Source organism: Strix uralensis, unplaced genomic scaffold (genome assembly GCF_047716275.1).
Source record: "Strix uralensis isolate ZFMK-TIS-50842 unplaced genomic scaffold, bStrUra1 scaffold_163, whole genome shotgun sequence".
Classification (NCBI taxonomy): domain Eukaryota; kingdom Metazoa; phylum Chordata; class Aves; order Strigiformes; family Strigidae; genus Strix; species Strix uralensis.
Genome location: NW_027436791.1, coordinates 5401 through 20388, shown reverse-complemented (window position 1 = coordinate 20388; position 14988 = coordinate 5401). Strand labels below are relative to the sequence as shown.

The following is a 14988-nucleotide window of genomic DNA, read 5'->3' as shown; positions in this document are numbered from 1 at the left end:
GGATATCCCACTAGGAGGTTGATAATCCCAGAGTGCGAGCGAGTGGCACTCTGGAAGATGGGACAGAGGGAAAGCAAGCCCTCTGGATCCATGGGAGGGGGCAGCTGAACTCCTCCCGCTGCTGGCTCCAGCTGGGACAGGGCTTGTTCCCGGGGCGCCACAGGCCCGACCCGAGCAGCTTGCCCAAGCCGAGCCCTGGAGCAGTGTCGCGGAGCCTGGCCCAGCGTGGGGGAGGGGGGAGGGGGCAGAGCTGCCCACTCCCCAGCCGGGAGGGCCTGTCCTGAGCACCCAGCTGCCCCGGGGGGGGGGGGGGTTGGGGCTGGGGCAGGGGGCACCGAGGGGCCCCAAATTAGCGTTTAGGCTTCTGCTCAGAGACAGGCTGCAGTAAACTGTCTCGAGGGGGCTCTGTGCTGAGCACCCCCCCCCCTTCTAACCCGCTCATACTTGTAACCAATGATTCTGACCCCGAATCTTCCGGACCCCCTCAGCGGGTTACCCGAAGCAAAGTTAAGGAAGGAAGATTATACCCCCTTAGAGAAATGCTTGTGCCAGGAGTGGGGGCACAAGGGGAACCGGGAGCAGGGTATGTCGCTGTTCCCCTCAACACTGGAGATGTGAGAGATTTTAAAAAAGAAATGGGGAACTTATTAGAGGACCCGCTTGGCGTAGCCAAACAGGTGGACCAGTTTCTTGGCCCAAATTTATATACCTGGGATAAATTACAATCTATCCTAGGAATTCTATTTACTATGGAGGAACGAGATATGATCAGGAGGGCAGGTACGAGACTTTGGGACCAGCAACATCAAGTGGGTCCCACAGCAGATCAGAAGTGGCTGTTGGTAAAACCCAACTGGAATAATCAAGACCCAGGCCACCAAACCCACATGGCAGATTTAAGAATGATCATAATTCAAGGAATTAGAGAGTCAGTTCCCCGAGGGCAGAATATTAATAACAGTTGTACTCGGGAATAGATCCTGCCATCCCTGTGGGGCAGGCATTATTAAAGAGTCAGTTTGTGGCTAAGTCTTGGGCGAATATTAGGAAGAAGCTAGAAAAGATAGAAGATTGGCAAGGGAGAGGAATTGCTGAGAGAAGCTCAGAAAGTTTAGGTGGATTCCTACTTGAAGTGGTGGTACTGTTCTTGTTATCAATTTGGATACCCAGATAATGATCTACTTAAATGTCGTTTCACTTCTTCCTGACTCGTTTATTATTCAGTATACCTTTGCCTGCTTGACTTGGTGATCAGAAGGTGACAGCTTAGAACTTTCTATCCTCTTGGTATTTTAAGGACTGTAGACAAGGATCAAAAGATCACTGTGATAGATACAAGCCCTTGGCTAGCTTCAGCAGCTTTTTTTTTTTTTCTTAACAGTGATGAATCAATTTAAATAAGAAAATCGGAGTAAAACATTATCAGAGTGAAAGCAATAGTCCAAGAGGGAAAAAAGTGAGCAGATCTGCAGCTTAATCTGGCTGCCTGTTCTTCAAGCAGGCAGCTCTCTTACATCATTGGCAGGAGTTGAAAAAAAAAAAAAAAAAGAGAATCAGGGTTCTAGCATACAGGCAGGTATATGGGCTGGGGAGCCAAGTTCAAGCTAATTTGCTCCCAGACCACATTCTTTTGGAGCTGCTAATCTGGTTTGTACTTCTTAGCCAAAAGACAGGGAACTGACATAATTGTAGCGCACTGACTAGGCAGCTCATAAATGTTGTGTCTTTTCCAAAGAAGGAGGATGCTGCTGTGCCCTTTGCAGACTTTCTCCTCAACAGGCCGTGGCCTAGAGCTTACCAGTTTTGTAATTTGTGATGTGCTATGTAAACACCGTGCAGCGCGTGTGTGGTATAGCTGCCCAGATGCTTTATTTGATTGCATCTGGAAGTACATGGGCAACAGTCTCGGTAGATTTAAACTACCCTTGCTCTAAATGTCTAGACCCAGGAGTAGGAGTTTCAGGTTGAGAGGAGGCAATGCAGAGTGTGTAACAACTCAAACATGCAGCAAACTGCATTATTTTAGCCTGAAAACTGTTCTGTGCATTCCCCAGTACCTGCATGTAATAAAGCTGTGCAGAACATGGATGTTTTATGTGATGATTACCTGGAGACTATGGTTTCTTTGGGATCAGAGATTTTCATTCATTGAATGGTTCTGCCTGCTTTAATATGAAGGAAGTGGAATGTTTTTATTGCAAAAGGAAGGGGCATGTGAAGAAGGTTTGCTGGAGAAGAATCCAAGATGAGAAAATGTTTTCTGAAGATTAGTGGGGTCAGGGGCTCTATGTGCTGGGGACCCAAAGAACAAAGAGCCCTTGATAAAACTTAAAGTGGGTCCTCAGCGACAAGAGGTAGAGTTCCTTGTGGACTCAGGAGCCGAAATATCTACCATTCAGGCTCTGCCTCCAGGCTGTAAAGTATCATCAGAAAAAAATCAGTGTAATAGGGGCTAAAGGTGAACCATTTGAGGCCCTGGTTCTTCATGATGTGATTGTTGAATCAAAATGCAAATATGTGATTAGAACATTTTTATTATTACCAGAAGCAGATTATAATTTACTTGGATCTGATTATAGAATTGAGAATTAATCTGAAAGTAGAAGAAAAAGAACTCAAAGTCAGATTATGCCCCCTCACAGTGGCGGATGAAGAAAAGATTAACCCAGAAGTATGGTATACCCCAGAGACAGTGGGTAGATTGGATATCACCCCCTTTGAAGTCACCATTAGAAACCCAGAGATCCCGACTAGAATCAAACAGTATCACTTGCCACAAGAAGGCAGGAGAGGCTTAAAGCCTGAAATAGAGAGACTCCTTAATCAGGGGCTATTAGAACCTTGTATGTCACCTTTTAATACTCCAATATTGCCCGTTAAGAAGGCAGATGGGAGTTATAGATTAGTGCATGACTTAAGAGAAATCAACAAAAGAACTGTAACCAGATTTCCTGTAGTAGCAAACCCCCATAACTTTACTTAAATCAATTGAATCCTGAAAATCAGTGGTATAGCGTAATAGACTTGAAAGATACTTTTTGGACATGTCCTCTAAAAGAGGAGTGTAGAAATTATTTTGCTTTTGAATGGGAAGACCCAGATACCTTTAGGAAACAATAGCTGAGGTGGACAGTTTTGCCTCAGGGTTTTACTGAGTCCCTTAACCTCTTTGGACAAGCCCTCGAACACATCTTAAAAGATTATAACTTGGGGGAAGGTGTTACTTTAGTATGGTACGAAAGGAAAACATTAAGTTGTTAAATTTCTTAAGCCTCCAAGGATTAAAAGTATCCAAATCTAAATTGCAATTTGTAGAAGAAGAGGTGAAGTATTTAGGTCACTGGATCAGTAAAGAAAGCAAGAAATTAGACCCAGGGAGGGTAAATGGAATTCTTTCTCTCCAGGCTCCCAAAAACAAACAACAGGTTAGGCAGCTCCTTGAACTACCTGATGGGAGGAAGGTTCTCCTGAAGACAGTGGCTTGGAGACTTATGAAAGATTTCCATACTAAAACTCACTGGGGAGTACAAACGTTAGTAGATCAGTTTGCTATTAAATACATGTGCATAGAGATTTATAATGTTGCTAAGGAAATAATAAAAAGCTGTTTAACGTGCCAGAAAATTAATAAGCACCAACTAAGAGAAAAGATTCAAGGGGGACGGGATATGGCATACAGACCATTTGGAAGAATTCAAATCGATTTTACAGAACTACCAAAAGTAGGACGGTACAAATACCTCACTCATTATGTGGAGGCCTTTCCCACCGCTCGAGCTACAGCAAATACTGTGGTAAAAAAATACTCTTAGAAAACATCATCCCTAGGTATGGAAATATAGAAGTAATCGATTCGGACAGGGGTCCCCACTTTGTGTCTAAAATAATCAGAGAGACATTGACTTCCTTGGGGACCAAGTGGGAATTCCACACTCCCTGGCATCCAAAAAACCTCAGAAAAAGTAGAAAGAATGAATGGGGAAATCAAGAAACAACTTACCAAATTCATGTTAGAAACAAAGATGTCTTGGGTTAAGTGCTTACCCCTAGCACTTCTGAATATCCGGACCCAACCCCGAACTGATACTGGAATATCCCCATTCCAAATGCTATATGGTATGCCCTATGATATGGAATTTCCCACTGATCACCCAGTATTGGAAAAAGACAATTTGCAACCATACTTAATAAACCTCATGAATAGGAGGAAAGAACTACGCAAAAAAGGGATGGTAATACAGAGACCTCCATTAGAAATTTGTATGTCGTCGTCTGTCTTGGGGGGGGGGGGGGGGCGAGGTCATCATCTGTCTTGGGGGGGGTCGAGGTCTTGGGGGGGGGGGCGATGTCGCCTGTCTTGGTGGGGGGGGGCGTGGGGGGCAAGCTCGACGCCTGTCTTGGGGGGGGGTGGGGGTGAGGTCGTCGTCTGTCTTGGGGGGGGGGCACCGATGTCGTTTGTCTTTTGGGGGGGCGGGGGCGATGTCGTCACCTGTCTTGGGGGGGGGGAAGGCGATGTCGTCGCTTGTCTTTGGGGGGGGGGGCAAAGTTGCCTCTCTTCCGGGGGGGTCAAGGTCACGTGTCTTCGGGGGGGGGTGGGCGAGGTCGTCGCATTTCTTGGGGGGGAGGGGGCGCTGTCCTCTGTCTTGGGGGGGGGGTCGATGTCGCCTCTCTTGGGGGGGGGGGGGGCGATGTCGTCGTCTGTCTTGCGGGGGAGGGGGGGATGTCGTCGCCTGTCTTGGGGCGGGGGCGAGGTCGTCGCCTGTCTTGGGGGGTGAAGGTGATGTCGTCGTCTGTCTTGGGTGGGGGGGTCGAGGTCGTCGTCTGTCGTGGGGGGGGTGGGGGGGCGAGGTCGTCGCCTGTCTTGGGCGGGGGGCGAGGTCGTCATCTGTCTTGGGGGGGGCGAGGTCATCGTCTGTCTTGGGGGCGGGGACGAGGTCGTCGTCTGTGTTGGGGAGGGGGCGCCGATGTCGTCGTCTGTCTGGGGTGGGGGGGGGGGGCGATGTCGTTGCCTGTCTTGGGGGGGGGAGGGCGATGTCGCCTGTCTTGGGGGGCGGGCGATGTCGTAGTCTGTCTTTGGGGAGGGGCAAGGTCGTCGCCCGTCTTGGGGGGGGGGCGAGGTCATCGCCTTTCGGGGGTGGGCGGGGGGAGCGCGACGTCGTCGCCTCTCTTGGGGCGGGGGGGCGATGTCGTCGCCTGTCGGGGGGGGGGGGGGGGGGGGGCGTGGGCCCATGTCATCGTCTATGTTGTGGCGGTGCTGTCGTTGTCATCTCTCTTAGGGGGGTGATGTCGGGAAGTAGTTGGCTACATGCAATAGCAATATCATTATCCTAAACGATGTGCTTTAGTTTCCTGTGAAAAACAAAAATGCTACTGGGTTCGCTTCTTTTCTAGCAAGACCACGCACGCGACCTAACTTCTAACAAAACCATGTTCTAGATAGGAGTAAAGAACAAAGCAGAATTAGATCCTATAAGATTTCCTTCTCAGAAATACCACAGGCTGCAATATAAATTATTTACTGTACATTACCAACAATTCAGAGTGACCTTGACATTCTGACTAACTCCCCTAAGAGTCCCAAAGGACAGAATAGACAAAAAACCACGGAATTGCATGACATGTATCAGAAACTGTATGAACCAGCCTAACTAACACCTAAGTTGATAGAACAAAAATAAATTGCAAAACATGACAAACACCCCCACAGGAGATTTATTGATAACATATGAAGGTGATCCTCTTCTCTGAAAAACTCCGGAAGAGATCTAAGCTGATGACACACGTCTTTGGGATACCAGATACCAAATAAGACATGTGATAAGATGGAAAACAAATAGATGGCTCTGGAGCACAAAGATGGTTTCAGAAAAGGTTCTGGCAAAACGAGAGGCATTGTCACGGGGATTAGAGAGACCAAAGAAGTCTCGGGGATGCAACGAGTTCAAAAGGGAATCAAACAAAGTAGAGATGTCCTCAGGGGGCCGGGGAACTGAATGGAGGTGCACCGAATGGATGGGAGGACAGAAAGACCGACTGGGGTAACAGATGCGGATGCAGGAAGGGTTCCAAATGGAAAAAAGGAGCTCAAAGAGCCCTCACGAGAGCTCGGCAATGGGAGCGGAGGAGTCCTGAGCGGGCCTTGGAGACCAAAGAAACCTTGGAGATAACAAAGGGGAACTGCAAAGGGGATTTCAACAAAGTACAGATGTCATCAGGGGATGAATGAAGGCATGCTCAACGGTTAAAAGTGTGACTCAAATTCTTCCTTGTATTCATGATACAAGTCTGGGACTTCACAATGAAAACACCAAAGTCAAACAAACAAACAAAAAAAAATCATACCTTCAGCATGAAAGAGATTGCTATTACCATCTAAAGCTAGGATTTAGCCAGTGTAAGCACAACACCCAGTGTTTCCAGTGCCAAGCTCTACACTGCGTGTCAGCTGTCAGAGAGGCAAGGGGGGCTGGAGCTCGATGCGCCAACTGTCAAATCAAATAGACGAAAACACCAACTTTTCAGTTTATTTTTTAAATAAATTTCACTCATGGATGACTAGCAAGAAATGCATGTTCATACATTAACTATAAGCTATTGAACAATCCTCTCTGTTTTCTAAGTAATTTGAGGCAAACTAATGCCTTATTATGAAAGACAAGACCTACTAGATCTTTCCTCGAGATAATTTTTTGGTTGTAAGTTAGGGCATCAGTTCTGAAACACTCCTTCCTATTATGGGAGGATTTTATAGTTACCACTGCAATTAAAAAAAAAAAAACAACAAAACCCTTTTCCCCCATAAAGTTTGTGGCTATATGGCATTCTCCTAGGAGACTTTCATAGGTCTTCGTGTTCCACAAAAGTTCTTGTCAAAGCTAAAAATTTTGATGGTGGTAGGTCAAGGCAAGGTTTCCACGATGAAATTTTCAGTGAACTTTGCCTAATGATCACTGATTTATTCCATCTTAAGAAAGAATAACTGGGGTTTTTTCCCCTTAAACATAAATAGATCCAAGTACATGTTACATCAATTTCCTTCCTTTTACAGCCAGGCAATCTCAATAAAGCTGAACTGTGAATCGTACAGTATCTGTGGTCTAAATTCAACTTAGAAATGGTTTCACCACTTCTTTTTGAAACATAGTACACATTTATCTTGGACCAGTTTGTTAATGTGTAGAAATTAATATTTTGGTTTTAACAACCAAGTCAAATATGACACTAAATCAAAATTTTTGAAAAGTACAAAGGAGGAGTTACCTGTTCACCAATTCTAACTTTACAATGAACACTGAAAATGCAGTCAGTGTGGCTGTTGCTTAACAATCACAAATTTTACCGGTGAGTCTGAAAACTAGCAGGCTCTGCTGCAAACGTTTGGTTCTCTGAGATGCTGATCTATGAAAGACCTCTAACAAACTACCGCAGCTTAACAGACACTTAGTTTACAGTTTAACACCTGTAACAATAAAATAATTAAAACAGGACTTTCAACAACATAGGTAATGGCACATAACTTGGAATTATAAAGTGACTTTAACCCCTTACAATGACATCTTAAAAAGTATTTGGATACAGAACTTCCAAGCTCACCTTAAGAGGTCAACACATTAACTCTTAGAGAAGTCATTCGCCGTTGACAAACCTTGTACTACTCACCCTTAAGACTCACTGCAGTATCAGTTACATTAACTATGAAAAACACATCTCCTTGTCTTTCCAATGAACTGTTCCATTTGAAGTTTTTGACAGCCAAGATACACGGGAAGTGAAAAGAAAGTGAAAGTCAGTCAGCATTGTTCAACATCATTTTAATCTCCACCAAGGGAAAATAATATAAACATGTTAACACAAACAGAAAATGTTTTGGAAAAGACCATATGGTACTATGACAGGGTTTTAGTTTATAGAAATGTAATTTATAATTTTATAAAAAATATATGAAAGAATAACATCTTTCAGTAACATCAGACAGTATAGAAAAAATAAATCTCAACATTAGTTGTACTCTGATGGTCCTTCTAGTAAGAAATTTAAAAGTGCTTTTCAATAACAGTGTTACAACTCAAGATTCGTGCAATATGTCAAATCTGTTTTAAAGCAGATATTTATAGCAATTATGCAAGTTCTTACAATCAACAAAGCCCAATCTAAAAATTAACACTAAGTGAGGTAAGTATTCTAATTAGAATTAAACATTCCTTAAACAGCTTACACACCAATTCTACTGCAAGGAAAATACTGGTGCTCCTTCATAGAAAGGCTCAAACCTAAATATGATGTGAAACTTACACTACAAACCAGTGAATACTTGGAATTTAAAAAAGCTCTTGAAAAATATACAGTTTAGTATGTTTACAACCCAATGCTAGAAACAGTACCTAATGCAAAATATACCAGCTTAAATAAACCCAAACTTTACAGTTAGTGTACTGAATTTGCTTTTGAATACACTATTTTGTTCCGAAGTCCTCCTAGAAGCTCCCATATAAAGTTAGCACATTAACTTAATGTAGAAATTTCACTGTATTTTTATCTGTAAATATGAACAATTTGGTTACAAACTATGACTGCAACTATGAGTACCGTTACTCTTCAGGCAAGTGAAAAACACAGCACTAGTTGGGGGAAAAAAAAAAAAAAAAAATCAAGATTTACTCTTCCCTGTTTTATACATGACAAGCTGGCAATAATAAAAGATACCCTATAGTTCTACAGGTTTTCTGCAGGAATTTGCAGAACTCTAAAACCAGTTTTCATTTTATTGTAGTTTCTTTACTCTGTGATTTACAAGTAACTATTGCCTTTTATATGCAGGAGGCAAAAACTAGACTGCTAATGCTGAGCCCTTATGGCTCATTTGCATATGGAGCCAAAGGCAGTTCATATTTTATTTCTCAAGGTGTTTATAAGCAGGATTTAAGTCACTATCAACAACAGGAATAAAGTATAAATTAATGAACTTTCATTCTAATAGGCTATGGCTTAAAAAGCCTACCAACTGAACTGTTTTTTATAGTATTGCACTGAACTTTAGTATTGAACTGACAGTTGAAGCCCGCACAGAACCCATTTTATAACAATATTGCAATAAAAAAAGCAATAAATAAAATGCAGTATCTAAAAAAAATGCCAGTAGTTTAGTCCTTTCTGCCACCACAGTCTGAACTGCATCATCTGAAATAGGTCTGGGACAGTCTTTGGATACCAGCTACGTAGTTCTTTCAACATAACAGACAACCCATAACAATAAGAGAAGCAATCAGAGTTTTCTACAGTAATATTATAAACTGAAAGACAGTACCCCTGAGTGTATGTCTCAAATACCTTAGAAGGACTTGTTGCCTTTGCTCAAGATAGCTTCAGAAATTAGACACAATTATTCTGTGACTGCATATTATCTCTACTCTGTTATTTTACTGGCACGTTGAGTCCTTTTTAAATATGTTATATTAACCCTGATAATGATATGGAGACTTCCTGCTCCTAAACCAGGAAGCTGCTTCCTAAAATGCAGTAAGTTGTCATTGCAGTGACAAGTTGCTTAAGGCTTTAGTAGAGTCTCTAATCATCTGTTCTACCTTGGGATTTCCAGCTCCACTGGTTGCCAGCTCCTTGTCAATAAGCCCCAGGTCAGGCAAGTCGGGGATGGAATCGGCAACAATCCGCACTGTCCTCTTCTGGTCACCTCCAGGTGTTCCCATCAGGATTGGGATTCTGCGGCTTCTGGCAGCCTCGAACACAACTTCACCTCTCTTCACAATTCCCTGTGAATTTACAACAGTTAAAAAAAAAGTAGTGATACAAATACAGTATTTTAGTTCTAGCCTGTAGTTTACAAATATGTACTGAACGCTTGATAACGGATTAAGCCCTACATTTTACAAGGCAAATAAAAAAATCATTTAGAAGTCCTGTTAGCAGATTTACATGCATAATCATTAAAAAAAAAAAGGGAAAAATCAGCAAATCAAAAATCCTTGAATTGGTTTTAGAGGACACAACAGATGTATAAATTTAGTATAAATTCCTAGAAGAATTCTTGCTTAAAAGCCATAAAGTCTAAACTGACTACAAAGTTTAGAAATACTCACCCTATTTTACAGGTGAGGAATTAAGACTAAGAAAGATCGTCTGAATTCAAAGTGCTTTAGTTTGTGCTCAACTTGCATAGCACCCTCTGACAAGTTTAGCAATTTGATCCAAGATTTCACAAACCTACAGAAGAACCAAAAATTCAAATCAGAGTTTACATGTTCACAATTGCTAGCTGAATTCTAAGCTTTCAGTTTCTTTAATAAAAAGGCTAATACTGAAAGAATCTAATATAAGTATGGTAAATCCATAAAAAGGAAAATAAATTCTAAATAACCTCTTACTAATAGAGAAAGGTATGGAATTGAAAAGTAACAAAGGTTGCTGACCAAGAGATACTGTACTGTCATTGAACCCATACAACAGAAGACTTTGAGCCTCTTGGATTTCAAGTACATGTGGGGAAAATAATTCAGAAATAAGTGAAAACAGAATTCAAATCTACTTCTGTGAAAAAAGTAGAAGCAGAGAGTCCCATAGATACATAGGAGGCATAAATAATCCATTACAGCTCCTCAAAAACAAAAGACTAACAACATAATAGACAACTGTTTACAACGGACAGCTCAAAATTTAAATAACATCAAAAGCTGGACAAAGGGAAAGGGATTAAAATGCAATCAAAAACAAAAAAATTAAGGAAGCAGAGCAAAAGCGTTACAACAAAATGAATATGCGCTACTCTGACTGGTTAGAGGAGGACTGTTAATACATCAAGAAATATTACCCTGCCATTAAAAAAAATTAGACCACAAACAAATGGTAGAAGGAAAGAATAAAATTCAAATGTAGCTGAAAAAATATTTTGTAAAACCATACAACAGTAATGGGTTTTGTATAGTTTGACACAGCCCTGTAAAAGAACAATGAGAATAAGGAATAATAACTGAAAAATAAGAGAAAGGGAACTGAAGAATTATCTTAGGAACAGATCCTTAAAGGAAGTAACAGCACTACAGAATGAGCCGTGTGTCCCTTGGGAACCATGGCGGGAGGCAGCAGACATGGTACCACACAAGGACTGGAAGCAGTCACCGTTCACAGGAGCCTGACCGCCTCATCCCTGCTCCAGCATCTTTAGTGGCTGAGCCTGGACGAGCTGAGGGGAAAACATGCGGGCTTATTCCAGCATCTGCCTGTTACCAAGAAAGAAAATACATCAAGTGACAATGACAGCCCGACACCATTCCCACTTACAAACAAAGGGAGACTTACCTGCTACACCTCAAGTTTTCTGGCTATAGCCTCAAGCACCAAGAAACTATCACTCATAGCACTCTGAGGAGGCATAATTTTGAGTAGAATTAACCCTGTGGCGTCCATCTTGCCATTTTATTCCCAAGAACTGAATCTCCTGTGCTGGTCCCTTGATCTTGCTTTTCTTTATGGCAAACCCAGCTCTCAGAAGAATCTCAATTACTTTTCGTCCTTTCTCGAACACTTCTTCTGCCTTGTTGCCCCACACAATGATGTCATCGATGTACTGTAGATGTTCAGGGGCATCACCCTTTTCCAGTGCAGTTTGAATTAGTCCATGACAAATAGTGGGGCTGTGCTTCCACCCCTGGGGCAGTCGATTCCAGGTATATTGGACACCCCTCCACGTGAAAGCAAACTGTGGCCTGCACTCTTCTGCCAAAGGAATTGAAAAGAATGCATTGGCAGTGTCGATTGTGGCGTACCACTTGGCTGCCTTTGACTCCAGTTCATATTGGAGCTCTAACATATCTGGTACAGCAGCACTCAGTGGTGGCGTCACTTCGTTCAGGCCACGATAGTCTACTGTCAACCTCCACCCTCCGTCAGACTTTCGCACTGGCCATATTGGGCTATTAAAAGGTGAATGTGTCTTACTGATGACACCTTGGTCTCCAGTTGATGGATCAGTTCTTGGATGGGAGCCAGAGAGTCTCAGTTCGTGCGATACTGCCGTCGGTGCATGGTCCTCGTAGCAATTGGCACCTGTTGTTCTTCAACTCGCAACAGTCCTACAACAAAAGGATCTTCCGAGAGGCCAGGCAGATTAGACAACTGTTTGACTTTCTCTGTGTTCACACTGGCCACACCAAAAGCCCATCGGTATCCTTTTGGGTCTTTGAAATACCCCCTCTTGAGGTAGTCAATGCCCAAGATACAAGGGGCTTCTGGGCCAGTTACAATGGGACGTTTTTCCCACTCGTCCCCGGTCAAGCTAACCTCGGCCTCCAGTACTGACAGTTCTTGACATCCGCCTGTCACTCCTGAGATCCAGATAGGTTCTGCCCCTCTATAGCCTGATGGCATTAATGTACACTGTGCCCCGGTGTCGATTAAAGCCTGGTACTTCTGTGGATTTGATGTGCCAGGCCATCGAATCCACACTGTCCAATACACCCGATCATCCCTTTCCTCCTCCTGGCTGGAGGCAGGGGCCCTCTATTCCTGTTCTTGGTCAGAGTATTCACTGTCTGACCCTTGCCGTGCCAGGCCGGAGAGTCCTTCATCAGGGCCAAGGGAGGTGATCTCAGTCTTCCTGTATCTGGGAGATCGCTGATTACTTTCTTGCGGTTTCACACCAGCTACATTAACAACCTTCTTGGATGTCTTCTTGGCAGGGGTCTTTCCTCGCAATTCATGTACACGAGCTTCCAACTTGAAGGTGGGTTGACCATCCCACTTCCTCATGTTCTCCCCCTGGTCACGCAGGAAGAACCAAAGTTCGCCACGTGTCATGCGCCTAGGTTTCCCTTTCCCTCTGACTGGGGTGGAAGAGAACTGATTTCTTGGGGTGCTCCTGACATTTAAGGCATTCGCCCGTAGAGATGAGGAGGTACCAAGACTCTCTTCAAAGTTCTGAAGCCAGGAAGAGACTGCCTCCACAGTTGGCGTACATCTTAGTCCTTCTCCCACATCCATTTCTGGATAGTACATCGCAGCCAAGCCAGCAGAATACGAGGATGGTGCACCTTTAATCACCTTCCTCCACATGGCCCGTGTGCACAGGACATCCTCTGGATTTTTAGGGGCTTCATCATTATCTGGATCACCATAGATGACTTCCAGCACTGCTAATTCTCTCAGGTACTGCACACCTTCATCTGCAGTAGTCCACTTCCCTGGGGAGTTGTCCGTAAGATCTTCCTTGAAGGGATATCTTACTTTAACACTTGAAAGGAACCGTCTCAACAGACTGCAAATTCCTGTTTCTTTTCCAATTCCCCTTTCAATTCCTCGATCTCTAGCAAGGGAACCCAGCTGTTGGGCTTCCTTACCTTCCAGCTGCTGAGCATCAGCCCCATTATCCCAGCATTGAAGCAGCCAGGCAGCAATCCGCTCACCCGGCTGGCGGCGATAGTCTTTCTGCAGATCTCGCAGTTCTGATGATGTCAGGGACCGGGTAGTTTCTGCCTCCTGTTTGAGCTCTGTTATTCCCTCTTCTGACCCCTTTGCTGAAGGACCCGCTTCTTCCTCTTCTTTTTCGTCCCTTATTAATCGAGGGTATGGACCTGTTGTTCTCCTTGTCCACTGTTTCTTTTTTACTACTGGGGCAATCTCTGCTGTTATTGTTTTTGTTTGAGTTCCCGTTTCCACCACAGTCCTTTGAGAGCACTGAACTGCAGCTCGATAAGCATAAGCCAGGCCCCAGTACAGCGCTAGGAGTTGCTGATTTTCATCGGGATAGACAAGGCACCCTTCTATCAGGTGTTGTGTCAATTTTGCGGGGTTGCTTGCCTGTTCAGGGGTAAGATCCCAGGCTACAGGAGGTGATAACCGTCCTAGGAATCTGCCCAAATCCTTCCACTCCCCCTGCCACCCAGGGACAGGCCACCTCAGGGCACATTTTGGTATTCTCTCACCCAAAATTTGCCTTCTCTTACACCAAAAACCTAACGAGCTCCACACAGCCCACAATAGGCAAATAGCATCAATGAACAGTATCAAAGAGCTAACATAAGAATTAATAAGTACTTCGGGAGCTTGCAGAATAAAACCACTCATGATGTTCCCAATTTCTTCCAGCATGTTCCCGAGCTTAGCAAAATAAAGAAAAGCAGAGCAATAAACAAACCCGTGACCAGCACAAGAGCTTGTCGCTTACTAACTGCTATAGCTATAGCACAATTAATATAAACTGCTGTTGTCCCGCCCCACGTTGGGCGCCAAAAAAGACTCTGGTGGTTTGACCTTGGCTAAATGCCAGGTACCCACCAAGTCGCTCTATCACTTCCCCCCCCCTTCCCCTTTTTTTCTCAACAGGGCAAAGACGGGAAAGAAAATAAGAAAGGAAAAAAAAAATCCAACCCTTGTGGGTAAAACAACAGCAGTTTTAATATAAGCAAAGCAAAGCAAAGGTCCGCGCGCGGAAGCAAAAAAAGGAAAACAGATTTATTCTCTACTTCCCATTAACAGGCGATGTCGGGCCTTCTCAGGAAGCAGGGCTCCGATACGCGTAGTGGTTGCCTTGGAGGACGAAGGGTGACCCCACCCCCTTCCTCCTTTCTCCCAGCTTTATACTGAGCAGACGTCATATGGTCTGGAATATCCCTTTGGTCAGTTCGGGTCAGCTGTCCTGGTTGTGTCCCCTCCCAAGATCTTGCCCACCCCGTCCCACTGTGGGGGGGGGAAATGTCAGAAAGAGCCTTGGTGCTGTGTAAGCACCACTCAGCAGTAGCCACAACACCAGTGTGCTATCAACACCCTGCCAGCTCCCAACATAAAACACAGCACCATGAGGGCTGTTACAGGGGAAAACCAATTCTGGCTCAGCCAGACCTGGTACACTCACAAAGCAGGACAGAAAAGCAGCACTTGGCACTCTACTTAACCCTTGCCATCTAAAAATGCAGAATTGCTTTAAATAGGATGGTATGCTTTGATTTGTCACAATGATTATGATTACATTTATTTTCTGCT

At 44.0% G+C, this 14988-nt stretch overlaps 1 long non-coding RNA gene across 1 annotated transcript; it reads right to left on the bottom strand.

The window, feature by feature from the left end:
- Positions 1-6052: 6052 nt before the first annotated feature.
- LOC141938571 (uncharacterized) lies at positions 6053-9867 on the bottom strand. Its single transcript, XR_012627332.1, has 3 exons — positions 9582-9867; positions 7660-7727; positions 6053-6485 (listed from the first exon to the last, which is right to left on the bottom strand). It is a non-coding gene; the product is annotated as an uncharacterized LOC141938571 (long non-coding RNA).
- Positions 9868-14988: the final 5121 nt, after the last annotated feature.